Source organism: Podarcis gaigeae (genome assembly GCF_964106915.1).
Source record: "Podarcis gaigeae genome assembly, chromosome: 8".
NCBI lineage: Eukaryota > Metazoa > Chordata > Lepidosauria > Squamata > Lacertidae > Podarcis > Podarcis gaigeae.
Genome location: NC_139684.1, coordinates 34,684,272 through 34,704,984, shown reverse-complemented (window position 1 = coordinate 34,704,984; position 20,713 = coordinate 34,684,272).

Genomic DNA, 20,713 nt, shown 5'->3' with positions numbered 1-20,713 from the left:
AAAACTGGAACAATAACTCCTAAAGCACCATTTATATATTTCCTTTTCCCCAGAAAAGGTGTTTATTCCCCTTAGAGGGTTTTTGATGGAAAGAGAGTTTTTCATGGCAGAGTTTAACAGAGCCATCCTGTTGTGCCTGTTCTACTCATTGAGTTTGGTGGAACTTACTCTCTGGTGAGTGTGCACAACCCACACCCACCCCGGTTGCAATCCTGCGCACATTTACCTGGGAGCAGTGGTGACTGGTGCCCATTAGAATTGGTGGGGTGGAAGACAGGAGCCCAAACAGTGTGTTAAGCCAGAGCTACAGAACTCTTGATCTCTCTCCCCAGTGCTGGGAGATCAGAAACATGCTATACAGTATAGTCCCTGGGGCATTCCTCCCATAGACCACAGGAACATGCCCTTTCAAACATCTTTAAAATGTGATTACAAAAATTGATGGTAAGATTAGATTAGGTCTTTGTATCGCTTCCCCGCAGAAAACCGAGCTCAAAGCAACTGACAATTCAATCAAAGATTCGATTCAATCAAAGATCAACATAACAACATATATCTATATCTATATATATAACCAACCCACATTTCAATTCCAAAATATGTCATTTCTAAGCAAAACGACAATATCAATCTAACCCAATGTTAGATATGACAAGCTCCTAACATAGAAGACAGTACGTATCTATCAAATTCTCCAGCAAAGCTGCACTAACAGTAGGAGTGCCAGTACCCCCTGAAATGCAAATATGGCCAGGCAAATAATAAATACAAGCCCTCAGATAAATAGTGAGTGGATATTATTTCAGCAGAGAGTCAAGCAAATGCCACACACCCTGCCTTCTAACTCCAGCAAAAGAACAGAGGAAGGAGAGCTTCTGAAGACTTATGCAATATTTCACAAGGGGGGGAACATTGTAGTGTGGTGGTAGAGCACCTGCTTTGCATGCAGAAGGTCTTAAGTTCTCCAGGTAGGGCTGGGACGTTGAAGTATAATATTAACCAATGGTTTGACTTGATTCAAGGCAGCACCCTGTGCGTCATAGTGGCTAGGCCCTGCACAGAGGAACATAGGAAACGCCTTTAAGAAGAAAATCAGACCCTGCAGGTTCAGGCCAAAGACCCATTTAATCCAGCATTCTTTTCTCACAGTGGCCAACCTGTGGGAAACTCACCAGCAGGATCCAAGCACAAGAGCACTCCACCCTCCTGTGGTTTCCAGCATTGGGCATCCAAGGCATACTGCCACCAATGGGAGGCAGAACACTGTTGCTACATGCTGATGTGTACTCCTAAGTTCCATCCCTGATCCGCAGACCACTAAAACTGGTATTCAGAAGCATCACTGCCTCTCACTGTATCATCATGGCTAGTAGCCATTGATAGCTTTCTCTTTCATGAAATTGTCTAATCCTCTTTTTTTTAAGCCACCCAAGTTGATAGCCATTCCGGCCTCCCGTAGGAGCAGGTTCCAGCTTTAGCTCTGTGCTGCATGAAGAAGTACTTCACCCATCTGTTCCGATCTTGCAATAGAATAAACAATTGCAGATCTCTAAGAAACAGTAGCCAAATTTTGCATTTCCATTATCAGATTCATGGCCAGCACCTCAAAATCTATAAGAATTTGCATGAAGCTTGTCAAAATTTGCTGCGCAGTGTATACATTGGATGTCCTTGAGTTCCACTGTTAGGAGAGAGTGAGAGAAACTTCTCTCTACCTACTAATCTGCATGCCATGCCCAATTTTCTAAACGTCTATCATGTAACCTCTTGTACCAAGTCAGACCACTGGTCCATCTAGCTCAGTGTTGTCTACAATGACTGGCAGTGGCTCTCCAGAGTTTCAGACAGTGGGTGCTACCAAGCCTTCCTGGAGGTGCCAAGGACTGGACCAAGCAGATGTTCTACCAGTGAGCTACATACATCCCTTCCTGAGGGCCATAGCTGACACAGACACTTTGACCCCAATCAGGAGCCATGTTCGCCTGGGATTGTTGCTACAGGCCTTTCTTTGACACTGAAGAGATTGGAAGAGCTTTGCTTGTGCACTGCAACCCTTGGGCCTAAAAAACCCATAGTAATCAATGTCACTGTAGATGACCCTGAAGATCTGTGGCTTTGGAGTACTTCCAACCTTAAAGGGTATGTAAGAATGGTTACTTCATCACATAATTGCGAATGAAATAAACTCTTGGCTTCAATGCAGCCGAGTAACTTAAGGTGACTATTACTCAAAGGTAATAGTGATGGCATTTAGGAAAAACAAGCTCGCTAAGTTACAGGATTAGCTGGGCTGCTGGAGTGAGGGGCCTGCGTTTCAGCCAAGCCAAGTCTGAATGAATGCAAGCAGCGTTGGATGAAATCTAATCAAAGCGAGTACTGGAAGAAAAGGGCATTAAGGAGAATGGAAAGTGCTCAGCAAGAGATTAATGTATGCCTCTCCCTCCCCAAAATGCACCCCTCCTAGCAATAAATGCACTAATGATCAAAATCAGCATTGAGTAAACAAGAAAATGAGGGATCCAATAAAGGAAAGAATGTAGCATAGGAAAGTACATGAACATTTCACACACACACATATAAAAAGAGAGAGAGAGAAGAGAATGAATGAAGGTGACTACAAAATATATAAGGAAAGGAGAGTTGAAGAGGGGGCAAAGCTGATTGCAGGAGTGGTTAAGATAAAGAATGGGACATTTTTCCAATTACAGCAGATGAAAAACAAGAGGTCAGCGAAGGAGACAGCCTGGCCTCTGAGGGATAACAAGGATAATTTATTGACTGAAGAAATACACTTTGCCGGAAAATATTAAATGAATTCTTTAAATCAATGTTCACAGAGGAATATGGGAGGCAGATGCCATAAACTCACATCAGCTCCCCTATGATGGACAAGGGAGAGGAAAAGATGATAGCAGCAAAACCGATTGTGGAAGAGCATTCAGAGAATGCTGGAAATATTCACAGCCATTCAGAATGCTTGGGAAATTTTGCAAGCCACGCCTGAGATCTGGGGGTCAGGTTTGTGGTAGAATCAGGGAGAAGATGTATCTTATATTGTTGTTACCTGCCCTGGGAGCTCAAGCTGAAGGGTGAGTAATATTTAAATAACAACAACAGCAGCAACAGATTGTATTCAATGTTAATTCCACTCAGAGCAGATCCACTAAAATTGATGAATAACTGAATTCCGTTAAATTTCAAAGGGGCTGCTATGAGTAGAACTTAGGAAATTTGTTGTTATTTGGATTTCTTACCTGCTCAGCACAATACTGAGGGTGGGTCATATTGATCCAGCAGTGTAAAAATAATAAATAAATTGGTAATAGTTCTAGGGCTTGACCCTTCCTTAATCTCTCTATAATGGTGGGAAATGGCCTAAAATTGATATCAACACAACAAACCTGGGTAAGGAAAAGGGATATTGATAGTTCTATAAGTACGGTGCTAGGTTGATGGTTTTTCAGCCAGAACTCACTGGAACTTAATTCCGGCACCTCTCAGTGGGCCCCATTGCCATTATAAGAGGTTTCATGGTCAGGTCTGGCACCCCTTTTCTAGAAAAATAGCACTGATTATTATTATTATTATTATTATTATTATTATTATTATTATTATTATTCAAACAAATATTAGTTAATTAATTACATGAACTTTATTCAGTAAATTCCTTGATGAAATCTGCTTAATTTGCATAAGAAAACCCGATAACTAACATAGATAAATAAGGTTTTGGGAGTGAGGACCACATTCTCTGAGGAGCAAGTGGCTGGGACCCCCCTTTTCTCTCTCACCCCTTCATTTAGTTATAAGTCATTTATTATCTCTGAGACACACACACCCATTCACATTTTTCTCTTACATAGCAAGGAAAGCCTCTTTTTCAGATGGCATCTGCTGTCTGCTGTTTTTAAAGGACTTCTAATTTTAAAAACTTCCACCCTTCTTAGTTACTTTTTTCACCCTTCTGAATTACTTTTAAGAGAGGCATCTTTGACCTCATTGTCATTTTTTGTTGTTATCCTTATTATTAATTAAAATCTGCAAATCTCTTTTTACTCCAAAGAGAGGGTCATATACTTAAAAAAAAAAACACCTGCAAAATTCTCCTGGTCTCAAGCTGAAAGAAAGCCTATGCATGAGAGTGAGCCATATTTTTGGACAAGGATTCATTTATGGAGAGTCCTTTAAGATTCCCCATTTCCATGCATTCCATATACCAGCTACTTGATATATGAAATATTTATGAAGATGTAGAAATCTGCTGAGGAAACAAAACTGGTGAATGGGGCCAGTAAAGACCAAAAGGAGGGCAGCAATAAAACTGTGAATGATAAATAGACTAGGATCTCAGGCTGGTGCACTTACAGAACAATTCTGTGCAGGATTACAAAGAAAAAAGTCCCACTGTGTTCAAAGGGACCTTACTACCAGGCAAGTGTGCATCAGTTGCACATCTGAAATTGTCTATGACAGGCATAGGCAAACTCCGGACCTCCAGATGTTTGGGACTACAATTCCCATCATCCCTGACCACTGGTCCTGTTAGCTAGGGATGATGGGAATTGTAGTCCCAAACATCTGGGGTGGGCAGAGTTTGCCTATGCCAGGTCTATGGGGTTGGGGAAATGGACCATTTCTGAAATTAACTGAGGTAGCAAAAGAGACTGTTTATTGCCAGTGGTTCCCAAACTTTTTGAAGACACCGCCCTCTTAGTTCCATAAATTCTTCCCCAGTTCTCCCTATGCTATAAGAAGCATTATTCAGAATAGTGGTGTGCAGGACCCACTAAGGAAGATAATAACAAAATGAAATTCAAAATACAGTATTAACAATTGATTGCATATTTATTCAAAATCCAGTTAAAACCTTTTAGTTTAATGAAGTCAACCAAACTGAACTTGATCCAGTGATACCAGCTTTTAAGAGTCATGGTCATTTGCACCTTCAGGGCTTCCCTGAAGTGCATTCCTAGTGCACCTCCTAGGTAACCCCCCACAAGGGGCAGGACATACCCTCCAACAAGCCACAGAGGAAAATCCAACAGCACCTAATGTCAGTTGAAGACATTTTGGTTTAGGAGGCTTTCTTTGAGGTGTAAACCAGATCTTTATGGACGATTGGTTTTATGTTGGGTGAAATGCCTGCACTGTTTTTAGAGTTTGTATGGATAGTTTTATTGTTTTAGTGTTTGATAAATTGATTTTATTATTTTTAGAGCTTGTTTCTGTGTTTCATTTTGTTTTTAACCATGTACACTGCACTGATGGCTTTTTGCTGTGAAGTGTTCTATAAATTTGTTTCATAAACTTATAAATATATTAATCTCCCCATCGGATCAAGCTTTTAAATGACAACCTTTTGAATCCACGGGTTTTTAGATCAGTGGTATACTTTTAGTGGGCTTGCCTATTTCTCTATGCTGATTTCCTCCTTGCTGTTGACATTTTCATGCTGGAATTTGTTTGTTTACAGTGTTCTGTAATTATTACTGAATTTTAAGCTTTCCTTTTTAAGCTGCCCAGAAAATGGTCTTGGTTGGCATATATACTGGTGTCAATGAATGAATGAATGAATGACACAAAGGGAGAGTGAAAGGTCTGACAATAACATTGTTCACTGCACAGTACAACTGAGATCACCCTTCAGAAAAGCAAAAGGACATCTGGTCCAGGACTCAGCTTCCCAAAAGCTTATGGGAAGTCCATGAAGAGTGCAGAAGGCAACAGCTCTCCACTGCAACTTCTCTTGTTCAGAGAAGTACGTATATTACCTGTAAGATCATGGACGTTCCATTGAGCAGGGATGGGAAATCTGTGGCCCTCTAGATGTTGCTGAACTACAACTCCCAACATCCCTGAACATCAGGCCATGCTGGTCAGAGCTGATGGGAGTTGAAGTCCAACTACAGCTGGTCTGACCACTGTCCCCCGCCTCTAGTTTCAGAAGTCATAAAGTCAAAAGACTAAGTAGGTGAGAAGAACAGGCAAAAGGTTTGAGAACAAAAATACTCTAGCCTACCAATGCCTTCAATATCCTAGATGCTTCTTTTTAAAAAATAAATAAATCCTCTTGTTTACAGATGTCTTATCCAGATGTTTGCTTATATTTAAGTGAGCCTAGTGCATTAAGTCGAACACAGGAATACACTTCAACCTTCTAAAACAACAGCATCAATGCAACACCACTCAGCTTTCATTTGTGCCAGAAAACTGATAGCTTGATAACATCATGCTCGTGATTCTAAAATGTATGAGTAAAGATGTGTTTCCAAAAATACAGAGGTTGCTGATGAAAACTTTTGCAATCTGATGACAATAAAGTAAAGGTCATTTATTTGTTGAGTGGGCTCTACATATGTTCCTTTTACTTCCTATATGACATGATAGATACCAAATTTCTTCCCCCACCCAAAAAATCATCATCATCATCACAGATGCCAATGGCAACACTTGTCAACATGGGTGCCATTTGAGAAAGCTCTGATTCACCCAGTTACGTGCTCTGAAAATTTCCCAGATTTCTAGAATTCCATTGCCTCATATTCAGTTCCTATGTTTATTTCACCCAAATGCTCCCCTTGCCAGCTATTAAGATGCCAGAATATGGAATCATTGGTTACTCAGGAAAGAATTTTGTACCAGGTGAGGCAGGGGGTGGCTTCTTTCATTTTTATTGGAGCTTAATCCACCTTCCAGTTGTCACCATTTCTAAGTACCATAGCCTTTGTGCCATGCTTGGGAAGAGACCCAGAATTCAAATGAATCATCATATCATGCCTCATAACTCACCTGGTGCCCTCCCTTTCCAGAATAATGAAGGCCCTAATAGGTGGTAGGAGGTGGTATTGGTGTATCTGTCATTAGGAACACAGGAACATAGGGTCACATCATAGGAACTGCTTTATTCAGACCAAGGGAGGGGGGCCCATGGATGGTGTTTTGTCCAAGTGCCTTCCGAAACCTGGAGTGAGCACTGTGTGTATCATTAAGTGTGTGTTGATGGTAAGGGTTGTGTAAGGGTGTGTTGAATGAGTGTATTCATGGCCTCCCCCCATGCCCACCACTGGCCACACCCCCTGGCATGCAGCTTCTGAGTGCCCAGCACTGCCACAGCACTGGCATGCAGATGTCGGGAGAAAAAAGGATGCTCGCCCTCGATTTAAGTGAAAGTTGGTTTTTCCCCCTAAATGCCAGCCGCTTGCTTTAAAAAGGAAGGCTAATGAAACATTGGCACCTAAGTTTCAAAGCAGGATAACAAAGGGAATCAATCCATTTTCTGCAGCAGAGGAGGAAGGAAAGAAATGCATAGCTGTTATTGACTTTTCGGTCCCATTTCCAGAGATAATCCTTGTTATCAGAATTTACTAGTCACCTAGTTATGACTAAGCTGAAGACAATTTCAGCTCTCTTCAATGTCTCCGATAAGCCGGTGACTCAATATGCCAACATTTGAGAGTGATAAATTTCAAAGGCTTCAAAGCAGTTCCACTGCTATATTATACATGTCATAACAATCCCACACTCCCCAGAAGACAGTCGTCATGGAATACATCACACCACTTGACAAGCAAACCTCAGACTCAAAGACCCACTCTTATCTCATCTAACGTGCCAAAGTGATTTCTATCACAACAAATGGAGCCAGCCCAGAACAATTTGGTTCAAAGGGAAATTGAGATGAAACTACCTCTAATAAGGGAGAAGATCTTCCAGGCTTGGGGAGACTAAGAAAATGGACTGGAAATACATATTATTTCCACCCCCTTTGGTCAAAATTCTCCCATCAAATTTATCAGGATCCAGACCTCCTTTTATTTTTAAATGCCAGGAAGGTACAAAGGAGGAACAGAAAGATCAAAAATGAACTTGTTTCCAGTGTTTTATAGGCTATGTTGTTTGTTACATTTCTAAAAGTCTAATGAAAAGTGATTGGGGTGTTCACATGCTACATTCAACAAGCGTAAAATCTGTGAGCCTGTAGATAGATGCATTTGATCTGTACATTTGCACAGTTATACATATGTAATGTTTGTGTACCTCTGTACATGCTAGTGAAGTTGTACAGATCAACTCTTTCAACCAAATGCATGTATCATTATTGTTACTACTAATACTACTATTATATTTATTACCCATATTTCGCCAGCACATCACAGGGTTCGTAGATATAGCCTGTACCTGTGTTCAGTGTAATGTATGAACAACCCTAGTGTTAAATCCTAGGACAGGATGGGAGTTGAAGAGAACGTTTGGCCAGCCCCACAATGATTTCCTTCCCCTTTCATTACTGTGAGCAATGTTAACCAATGGGATCTCCACCAGATTTTCCTGGACCACATCTCCAATCAGCCCTAGTCAGCACAGCCATTGGCCAGAGATGATAGCAGTCTATTTATTCGTTATTTTATCATTCATGCTCTACCTTCCCTCCAAGAAGCTCAAGGTAGTGTATGTATCTCCTTGTTTTATCTTCACATCAACCCTGTGAGGTAGACGAGGCTGAGAGATAGTGACTGGCTCAAGGTAACTCAGTACTCTTCATGGCTGATCAGGATTTGAACTCTGGTCTCCCAGGTCCTAGGCCAACACTCTAACCACTACACCACACTGACTTTGTTTGGAGACCAAAAACAACTGGAGAGCCACTGGGGGACACACTTAGGCTAAAAAATGAGGTGCAGAAGGCAGAGTAAATGTACAGTTTTCAAAATGGAGGATCATGGGGCTCCCCCATCTCTGCTGTCCACAAATGATCTGGAATAAAGGTTGAGCAGGGACAGACCAAAGTTTCCAGATTCTTCAGGATGGCGAAACTCAATGTGTCATTGAAGAACTTCAGGATTGACTTCTCTCCAATGTGCATGGGCAACAAAATGGCAAATGATAAAAGTTGTAATAAAAGTTGCAATAAAAGTAAGGGCCTAGTGATGCAAACATAGGTAGATGCATTTAACTTAGTCAACACAATAAATGGACTTGTAGCCACAGCCCATTGAACACAATGCAGAGTTGGCCACTGTGGTTGGACTGCTAAAGCCTAAGGCAGAGCTAGGAGGATGTGAGTCTCAAAAAGGGGCAGTGAAGCCCCCTGCACTAAATCTCCCCTTGGCAGAGTGTCTTCTGGAAAAGCAGCAGCCTCTAATGAAGACAAAGATGGTACCAAGTCCCCAGTGTCTCCATTTGTGATAAGGGCTGCTGCATGTTGGTGCCTCTACTTATCCACTGATTAGGTCTCATCAGGGCTGAGGGCTGGTGGATCCTGGCAGTCCTAGACTCATTCGTAGTCATAGCAGTTCTATCCTAAGATGCTTGTGGGTTTCCACAGGCATTTGGTCAGCGACCTTGAGACAGGGTACTGGACTGGATGGGCCATTGGCCTGATTCAGCAGGTGCTTCTTGTCTTGTTACGATACCTCCCACCCTGCTTGGTGCCCTCCAGATATTGTTGGACTCCAACTCCCATCATCCCTGCCATGCTGGCTGTGGTTGATGGGAGTTGGAGTTTAGCAGCATTTGTAAAGCAGCAGACTGGGGGAGACTGCATTACAGTTTTTGCATGAGAAAATGAGAACATTTTCTCTCTCTTAGCAACAGCACATAAATGTAGCCAGCCTGAGCTGTGTACTTTTAAGTAGTGAGGAATTCACACACACACACACACACACACACACACACACACACTTGGTGTATTATGCTTCTAAATAATAAATAAGACGGAGGCTATGTTATTTATGTATTTCTCTTTAAGTGCCATGATGCATAGAATATTATGTAACTATAATGAGAGGGTGTCTAGATGTTCAACAAAGAAAACCAAGTCTGAACAGATGGGTCTTTCACCGCTGAAGCTATTTTGGAATAGAGAAGACAACTGGCATGTAGAAGACACAGATACAGAAAGATTGCAATGGAAACGAAGAAAGATGTAGGCCATTCTGCAATCGGTTCGAATCCAAGACGCAGTTCCTGTCATATTCACTTACAAAAGTGAATATGAAGCACCTAGCAAGCACATAAACTTTTCTCTGCCAGGCCAAAAGAGAGCTCAGGTTCTAGCAACAAGAACATAGGAAGCTGCCTTCTACAAAGCCAGACCATGGGTCTATCTATTGTAGGACTATCTACCCTGGCTGGAAACAGCTCTCCAGGGTTTATAAGGAGAGAGCCTTTCCCAACCCTACTTGGAGGTGCCATCGAGGATTGGACCCGGGGCCTCCAGCAAACAAAGCAGATGCTCTCCCACTGAGCTATAGCCCTTCCCAAAGGACTGCACATTTGTGCATTTTGATGAGGAAGGCTCAGTAAATCAAAATCTGATTCTAGAGTTAAAGAGTGAAGACCCACCCCCAAAAAGAATGCATGGAAAAACCACAGCAGACAACAGTGTTTAAGAGAAGGATATACAAACATTTGTGTATATCGAGAAATATATTGCTAAGGAGGAAATCAGAGCATGGGGAGAAGGAGGAGAGTGAAAGAGTTAAAGAGTGAAGACCCACCCCCAAAAAGAATGCATGGAAAAACCACAGCAGACAACAGTGTTTAAGAGAAGGATATACAAACATTTGTGTATATCGTGAGATATATTGCTAAGGAGGAAATCAGAGCATGGGGAGAAGGAGGAGATACTCAGATCGTTTGGCTTCTCTCTCTCTTTTTTGGCCTAATGAATAAATTATCCAGGCCCCATTTGTGCACCTGCTGCTTTGGGGAGGGAAAAAAATCGCTGCCCCTTTCCACACCAAGTGAACAGTAAACATTGCACAATGGCTCGGATGTCGCTGGAGTCCCGCCAGCAAAAATTACCACTCTTCAACCAAGATAAACATCATATTACTTCATTACCCTTTTAAAACATATGCAAATTAAATCCATTATTCTTTCTTACTGGAGAAATGAAGTTCGTTTGGCTGGGATTCATCAACTCCCTTTTGTTACCGTCAGCCATGAATGGATGAACCTCATGTCCACGTTGCCCACTTCCCATCTTTGAATCAAACATTAATACTATTTGACAGTAATAAATAACATTTATCACAATGGGGATCTAATAATGATTTTTCCCCCCACTAAGCTGGCTCATCAGCTGACAACTGCATAAATGAGATTAGCATAACAGCTGCCTCTGACAAATGTATCTAAATCATTTTAATGCCAGCTACTGCTTTTGATCTCCCTATCGCTTCATTGCCAAAGCTAAATCCATTTCTCCCAGATTTGTGTGTACACACACTATAGTGTGTGTGTGTGTGTGTGTGTGTGTGTGTGCGTGCGTGTGTGTGTGTGTGTGCATCTATGTTTTAGAGACTGATGTGCTGTTCATGTTCATGTTCATGCAATTAAAAGAATTAGGAATAAGAATAGGACATCACTGCTGTAGTGTAAACACACACTGTCACCTTATGGGATATCACTTTGCTGTTTCCCCCCAGAATTGTTGCAAAACAAAAGCTCCAGTGAAGACTGCTGTAATGTATCTCCCCTTCCACCTTCCCAGTTTAAGAGAGATTTGAATGCAAATTATGACATTAACTATACATTGCTGTCGCTTTCCAAAGAGGTCTGCTTGAGTCGTAGAAATCTAAACTGATTCCTGGTAAGTATTTTGCATATAAAGAAGCACATATTAAAAACAACAAATCATTGTGTGGGGAGCATGAATGCAACTTTGACATAATGAGCAGGGAAGCTGCTTTTGCACTGGCAATCTATTGATTTTCTCAAGCAATTAAATTACTTTTTTTTAAAAAAAAACCAACTTGTTAGTTACAAACCATAAGCAGGGAATCATCATACGTCCCACCACTTTCCACCAGATGGCATTGGGGAGATGGAGTAGAGAAATTTGTTTACCCAAGTAACTTGTGGGGCACTCAAAACACCAGAAGTTGCAGTTGCGGAGGCGGAATGCAATAGTTATGTAAGATTAAGTGGAAATTGGGTTACTTGAAGGACAGGAAGTACTCTGATCTAAACAGTTGTACTTCAAACATCACTATTATGTGTGTTTTTTTGTTTTTTTGTTTCGTTTGTTTAACTGGATTTATTTACTGCTTAATCAGGAAAAGCTCTAAGCAGTTAACACAAAGCAATATTATACATTCATCAAAAATACCTATGAATTCAAAATTTTAAAAAACAAAAACACATCAAGACATAAATAAAAATCAACAATTTTAAAAATATATGCAAAAGAAAATGGCTTGATAACATTACTGTACGTCTGCAAATTATACACTTTTGTAAAGGAAATGTGGGGGAAACATGTTAGTTCTTCCTTTTCTTGAACCAAAGATATTAGCACCAGGACAGACAAAAAACACTGTCTTATAATAAACTGGACCATTAGTCTAGCTAGCTCAGTGTTACCTACACTGACTGAAAACTGTTGTCTAAGGTTCCAGATAGAGGCCTTTCCCAGCCCTACCTAGAGGTGTTGAGGATACATCCTGGGACCTCTTGTGTATGAAGTATGAGTTCTACCACTGAGCTTCAACCCAGGCGCATTTTCTATGTGTCATGTGGTATCTTGCCAGAGGAGGGCGCTGCTAACCTCTCCACTGCACTAAAGTGACACCACTGCAGCTAGCAGAAGGAGAGTATTGCAGTTTTTATGCCTGTTGTCTTTGTCCATGGAGTTTTCTTGGCAGGGATACTGGAGTGGCTTGCCGGGTCCTGCTCCAGGTGGATCACATTTGGTCAAAACTCTCCACTATGACCTGTCCATCTTGGGTGGCCCTGCACGGCATAGCTCATAGCTTCTCTGAGTTATTCAAGCCCCTTCGCCATGGCAAGGCAGTGATCCATGAAGGTATCCATTCAGATAGCAGAAGGATAGTATTGCAGCTGCAATGACAAACCTAGACAGCATCTTAAAAAGCAGAGACATCACCTTGCTGACAAAGGTCTGTATAGTTAAAGCTATGGTTTTCCCAGTCGTGATGTATGGAAGTGACAGCTGGACCATAAAGAAGGCTGATCGCCAAATAATTGATGCTTTTGAATTATGGTGCTGGAGGAGACTCTTGAGAGTCCCATGGACTGCAAGAAGATCAAACCTATATATTCTTAAGGAAATCAGTCCTGAGTGCTCACTGGAAGGACAGATCCTGAAGCTGAAGCTCCAATACTTTGGCCACCTCATGAGAAAAGAAGACTCCCTGGAAAAGACTTTGATGTTGGGAAAGATGGAGGGCACAAGGAGAAGGGGACAACAGAGGATGAGATGGTTGGATAGTGTTATCGAAGCTACCAACATGAGTTTGACCAAACTGCGGGAGGCAGTGGAAGACAGGAGTGCCTGGCATGCTCTGGTACATGGGGTCACGAAGAGTTGGACACGACTAAACAACTAAACAACAAAGTATTGCAGCTGCCCAGTTAGCAGGGATCAGGCAATGTAGTAATCTAACTGAATGCTACCTGGTTATATAAACTGCTGGTTCTGGCTGAGTTCCTCAAGCTGAGCAATTCGTTGGTCCAGGACCAAACTCAGAAATATGTCCCTATATTTTTCTTTACTTAATCACAAGTTTGGGGGAGGAGGGAAGAGAGCGATGGTACTGCCCCAGTCATAATCCAGACAAATTCCACCCACTTTACTCCAGCCTATTGTTTCCATTAGCCCAGTCCAGGAGGTTTGGAGTCATTCAGCAATGATGCAGCTCAGATACCTTCCATGGTCTCTGGACGCTCCACTCCTTCCTTTGTCTCAGCCAGCCCTGATCTAGGAAGGTTCCTGGCTAGCTTCATGTGAGGCAGCATTGGCCGTGTGGCCCTGAAGATTGTGCCTGGTTGACTGTGGCCCTGAGGGAGGGCAGGGCTCCAAGAACCAGCAAGCACCCAGGTGGCTGATGTAGTGTGAGGTAGAAATTCTGTAGAGCCCATTATCATTTAGGCCTACATCACTACGTAAGAGTGCAGCCTGACCACAAAACTGATAAGAACCAGTCACCTAACATTGACAGCCCCAGGTAAGGTGCAAAGAGGGCTTTGTGCATACAGCAGAAAACCTGGGTTGAATAAGTGCTTTCAAGGACTGTGGTTGGATGAAGAAATGGTGAGGTGCTGGGGTGGCAGATGGTGGCATAAGTTGGTTGGCTGAAGGATGAAACAGCCAAAATGATGTGTTTTTCCTAAATAGGATGTGTGCTCATGGAACGCTGTCACAGACTCTATGGACTCTGTCCAGTAATTCATTATTGAATAAAGTCAGACTGAGGCGGAATTTGGTATGACCCTCAATGTTGGACCCCCAAAAGAAATTTTCTCCCTCCAGCCATTGGCAAAAGATGCCCAATAGTTCTTCAGGGTCACAGGCAGTGTTGAGATCTGCCAGAGTGATCTACTCCTCCTGACCCTTGTCCAAAGAGACCTCAGGATCCAGATCTGGATACCACTGAACTCTAGAAAAAACTTCCCTTCTCCACACACTGTAGTCCTGGTGAAACCTGCCCCCTTGCATCTCTAATTAAGGGGGTACACAGATGTGATTGCTTGTAAGCAGTTGAAGTATTTGGCCCATAGTGGGGCATGAAGACTAGAGGTTTATATTAGAGGCTTCAGGAGAAATAAGAATGCAAATAATAAGGATGAATCATCAAATATGTAACTACTTAAATTTCACACTCTCTTACACATTTCCTTCAATATCCCGAGCATATACCAATGCCTCGATTATCCGCAAAATGAACTTAAACTTGCATTTGAACAAGATGCAAAGAGATGAGGTCATCAAGCTCTTCCCTGTAGCAGGAGCTAGTTTTACACAGCGGGGCATGCGACGCAGGGAGATGATGTCATCCCTTTCTTCCTTTCCCTGCCTCCAGCAGTGAATTTCCAAGCTTATAATCCTTCCTTGTACTTGATTTTCTGCTGGCTGTCCTACTTCTAGTTGTCATATTAATCTACATGAATTTCGTTACTGTCTTTGCTTCTTTGAGGCTCTCAGAAAGAGGGAAATCAAAATTATTCTGTCCATTTGTTTTGCCTTTGTACAGAGAACACAGCGACCTTTTATCCGAAGCTTTTGTTTGGAGAAGCAAGTCATTTTTCATGAATGAGACAGGGGTATCTGCAATGAGTGCCTCTGGAAATGCTTCTTATCATTCCCTCTAGTTAACACTGTCACCTTTCATTATTTAATTCTGAAGTACAAACCTAGCTGATTGGTATCCACAATGTATAATTATGGGCAGAGGAGTTGAAGAGCAGAAATATTGAATTAGTACTTGGTCAAAAAGTGCCTCTCTGAACTTTTTGCAAAAGAAACTTACTTTCTACAAGGCACAGCAACAATTTGTAATAAATAATGTCATTGTGGTTCAATGAACATTTGTTGTTTTTTTATCTTTGGTCTTATTTTGGCTCCGTTGATCATAATAAATCAACGGTGATCAATAAAGTCACACTAGATGAGCAATATAAACTCATCAGAAGGTGGCTTAGCATTAATCAGGGTGTCCGCTGGTTGATCATTACATGTGAATTACTGTGTAGCTCCACCATGAGTGTACACATATGGTACACTTGCTGAATATCTCTTTTGCAGAAGGCAACAGTGGCTTGTGGCTGTAAAGTGATTCCTTGTCTTTGGGTTGACGTGAAGAGTGAAGAGTCTAGGGTGCTGGAGCTACAATGCCTTATTGGCATGGGATGAACCTGCTTGTGTGAACCAGCCCTTCTAATTTTGAAACTTCAATAAAAAATATATGGGGGGCGGGGGAAATAGAGTAGACCATTTTGACTGCAGAGTTGGCAATCCTACTTTGTGTCGCCAGTGTTGAGGGACAGGCATGCCTGCCTTCACCTTTTGTAGAGCACCTGTGGATTTGCCAGGCAGGCAAACTGTGCGCATTTCTGCTGCGGTTCCCCATTTGTGGAATGCTCTCCCCAAGGAGACTCACCTGGCACCTTCAGTACATATCTTTAGGCACCAGGTGAAGACATTCCTCTTCAATGAGGTCTTTGGCTGATTAAATAACCTTTTAAATATGTTTGTGGGAGGAGGAGGGTTAATGGTTGTTGTTGTTAGTTTTGTTTTTCCTTTGGTCATTATGCCATGTATTTTGTGTTTGGATTTTTTGTTTCTATCTTGTAAACCACACTGTGATTTTCGAATGAAGGGTGGTCTATCAATTCAATAAATAAATAAATTTACACACCATAATTTCTCCCATTTGGCTCTTTCTTTCTTTCTTTCTTTCTTTCTTTCTTTCTTTCTTTCTTTCTTTCTTTCTTCTTTCTTTCTTGGGTAGCCCTGGGGTGGGAAGTGTTGGTTTTTGCCAGCGACAGTATTCTGAGCCTGAATCTGAACGAGGGTATTCAAGCCCATATGGTTCGATCACATTTCACAAAGCTGCGACGAAACCGAGCACCTTACTTCATGTGCATCCATTTAATAGCTAGCCTTGGTGGCAGGTTGCGCTGGCATGCTGGCTCAGCGTTGGAATCTCAAGTGCCAGGCTGAAAAGGAAATCTGCATTCTTAAGTGTTCTGTTTAAATGGGCAACAATAATAAGCACACAAGCAACAAAAGGAAACACTGGGAAAATGGAGCATTAGCTCTTCAGGCTTTTTTAATAAATCTAAAGGGCTGACAGTTTGTAAGTGGTTTCTGCTGACTCAAAGATTGGTGTATCTTAGTAACACACACAGACAGTAGCAATGCTAGCCAGTAAAGTTATCCACTTTTCTGAAACAGTTTGTGGATTATTATTTTTTAAAAACAGCATGAAAATTCACCAGCATTTTAGTGCAAATTTCTCATTTTTCAAACATTTTTGCATATAGTTTTTGCCTAATATGCATTTATTGGCAAAGCAATTACCCGTAAAATAAGGGATTCTTGTATGATTTTACTAATATGTGTGTTTTTATGCATGCTTTATCCCAGTTAATGCATTTTTGTACATGTCAGTTGGCTGGATAGCAAAGTTTGGAAAAATGCAAATTGCAAACAATGGCTAAGTTTCAGCTTGTGTATTGTTTAAGAAAATAAAAATTAGGTAGGCGAACATTTAAGTAAGAAGTGAAACAGATTCCCCCCCCCCCCATCCCTATCTCAGTCTAATTTGAAGTAGATTTGCAAGGATTTCTGGCCCCAACAGTTTTACAATAGCAAAATAAGCTTCCCTCCTACTTTTTTATTTTAATACACTGATGAAACTATGAAAGCCAGGGTGGGGGAGGAAAAATAGCTTTATGTGTGAAAAGCCTGCAAGATTAATTTGAAAACAAATTCCTGGGCTGTGCATATGCTGACACTCTCTTCCATAAAACAAAGGCTGGATATAGACACATCAAAGAAGCGTTTCAGTTAAACACATTGAAAATTTAAACACGGAAAACAGGTTGAGAAAAATGGAACTCCACAGCGCCATCTGGTAGTACAGCTTCCATGAACCACAGTTTTGCATGAAATGCTGGTTGGTGGATCCAAAGAACTAGACCAAACCAGCCTGTGTTCTGCCCACTCCATCATAGATTAAGAAAATTAGGCCTTTACCTAGCTATGTAGTCAGTTTATGCCAAAGTCTATGCCAGGGGAGGGAGAACCACTAGCCCTGTAGAAAACCTTCACCTTCAAACACAAACCCCTCCCTGTATCCCTTCCTACCTCTACTAGCCTTTTCATTTTACTTTACTTTGACTTTTTGTTTATTCAGGCATAGTCAACACAATGCCCTTTTATACCATGTTGGGCGGGACATGGGTGGCGCTGTCGGTTAAACCACAGAGCCTAGGACTTGCCGATCAGAAGGTCGGTGGTTCGAATCCCCTCGACAGGGTGAACTCCCGTTGCTCCTGCCAACCTAGCAGTTTGGTCCCTGCTCCTGCCAACCTAGCAGTTTGAAAGCACGTCAAAGTGCAAGTAGATAAATAGGTACCGCTCCGGCGGGAAGGTAAATGGCATTTCCGTGCGCTGCTCTGGTTCACCAGAAGCAGCTTACTCATGCTGGCCACATGACCCGGAAGCTGTACTCCGGGTCCCTCGGCCAATAAAGCAAGATGAGCGCCACAACCCCAGAGTCAGTCACAACTGGACCTAATGGTCAGGGGTCCCTTTACCTTTACCTATACCATGTTAGCATGGCTTCCCTCAAAGCATCCTGGGAACTGTAGTCGGTTAAGAGTGCTGAGAGTTCTTAGGAGTCTTTAAAAGGATAAGGCTATCAATGGCTACTAAACCTGATGCTGATATTCCACCTCCACTTTCAGAAGCAGTAATGCTTCTGAATACCAGCTGGAAGACACAGGAGGGGAGGGTAAGGATGTACTCAGGTCCTGCTTACAAACTTCCCCATGATATCTGGGTGTCCAGATTGCTAGATGAACCACTGTGGGCTCTTCTTATGTTCTTAATTAGGCACTATATGAAAGAAGACTCTCCTTTAATCATCCTGAATCTCTTCCCCACACCATGGTTCATTTTATAAACCTCCAGTGAGTCCCCCTTAGCTGCATATTTTCTGAATTAAGGCCATAATCACACCATACACTTTAAACAACCATGGCTTCCCTCAAAGAATCCTGGGAACTGTAGTTTGTTAAAGGTGCTGAGTGTTCTTAGGAGACCACTATTCCTCTAACACAGCTCCAGTTTTCATATTGGTTTAACAGTCAGTCCCTCTTCCCAGGGAACTCTGATGCAACACCATCTAACAGTATTGACATAATGCCCATAGTACTAGATATAGCATACTACGTATTCTAGAAAGGATATCACATCACAGAGACACTCTTTTGTGTTTTTGATGTACTTCACACACACACACACACACACACACACAAACACAATATTTTCAGCAACAAAGATATAGTCAAGATTCCCATATATATTCTGCCTATTCCACCAAGGATATGTGATCAGAGTCCTCCTTTTCCTTTCCTTTTTTACAAGAGCAGCAGTGAGATTTTCATTGTGCTGTCATTGGCTTTTGTCTTATATTTATCACCAGGTCTTCAATTTCATCTCTAATTTAGAGAGCTGGTACTTTTCAAAAGGCACAATGGCTGCCTGCTCAGTGGACTGTCTCCTGTCAACTCCTGATTGTCTCCTGCCTCCTATTCATCACCACTTCAATTTATCCTTTGTACAGTGTTGCCAAAACCCAAAGGTGAACAATAGGAGGAAACGTGAGAGAACCTCTTTGGACTTAACTCTTTACAGTACAAAAGCTAGCAACAGCAACTGACTGTGTGTATAGGGGATGAACTGTACAAGCTGAGATCAAAAGATCTCTTGGCCTCTTTAGCTGAGGAAAAGGAAGGAAGGAAGGAAGGAAGGAAGGGGGAAAAGCAAATAGGCTGTCATTCCACAAATCTATTAGAAGGAGTAAAACAAGAGAAGAAGCATCTATATTTAAGTGAATGAATGTCAAAGAACCAATAACTACAAATTAGACAGTAATACATTTAGATAAGAAGTCAGAATCAAGCTTTACAATGAGAACCCAACCACATAAGGACATAAGAACAGCCTCATGGACCAGGCTAAAGGTCCATCTAGTCCAGCATCCTCTTCTCCTCCCACTGACCACCCAGATAGTCAGTGGGGAGGCCAAAGGTAGGACCTGAGCTGGACAGCACTCTCTCCATTTGTGATGCTCAGCAACATCAGAGGAACACTGATGTGGAGGTAAAATATAGCCATTGTGGCTAGTAGCCATTGATAGCCTAAAGCCACCCAAGTCAGTGGCTACGACTACTTTTGGGGAGCAAATTCCATAGTATAACTATAAATATATATAAAACTATGGTTTACATATAAAAAGGGTACACATTGACCTTCATCATAAGACTGTGGGAGAGGGGGGTTGCACAAATACAGAGAGGTGGGAGAGACTTACAAATCACTTTGGTGGCAAAATAACTCCGGTGAATGCTGAACTTGATGTCACCATTAGTTCAGTGCCACTGGAGATCTCAGGAGCCCCAGAGGATTATGCCTAGTGGGATCTGTCTCAATTGTTGCAACCTGAAGGTGTGGACAGGATGCTTTTGACACTGAGGCTAACGATATGACCTCTTCATCCATGCCCATTATGGCTGACAAAATATAGTAGTCCTCGGGTCCAGGGAATGATCCACATGCCTCCCTGATGGAGGGAGCTATGGCCACCACCTTGAAAGAGGCAGTAGGAGTGGACTTCCTAAAGAGCTCTTCCCTGGATCCAGAAGCTTTGGAAAACTACTATCCCGTTTCTAGCATCCCTTTCCTGGGAAAAGTGGGTGATGGGCAGCCAGCTGCAGTGTGCCTGGAAGAAGCAGGTTATCTAGATCCATTCCAGTCTGGTTTCAAACCCAGTTTGGACACAAAAACAGCCTCGGCCGCCCTGATTGGCAACTGACTGCTTTTGATGAAAGGGTAAGTGCCATACCGTTTTTAATGTAATTATTTGTATGGTTTTAATAATTGTATGTAGCATTACTTCCATTGATAATCAATTGCTTTTTAATTATTGGGTCACCCCTATGTTTTTAATGGTTCTTACATTTTTATATGTAAGCTGCCTTGAGTCCTGTTGGGGAAAAAGACGGGGTGTAAATAAATTTATAATCACTAATTACTTCTTACAGGAAAAAGGGGAATGCAACCCTACTGTTTCTGCTCGACCTCTCAGCAGCTAAGTAAGTTGGCATAAAGTGGGCCTTCCTGGGGAGAGCATTCCCTCAGTGGGAAGCTTCTGCACAAAAGGCCCTATTCCTACAT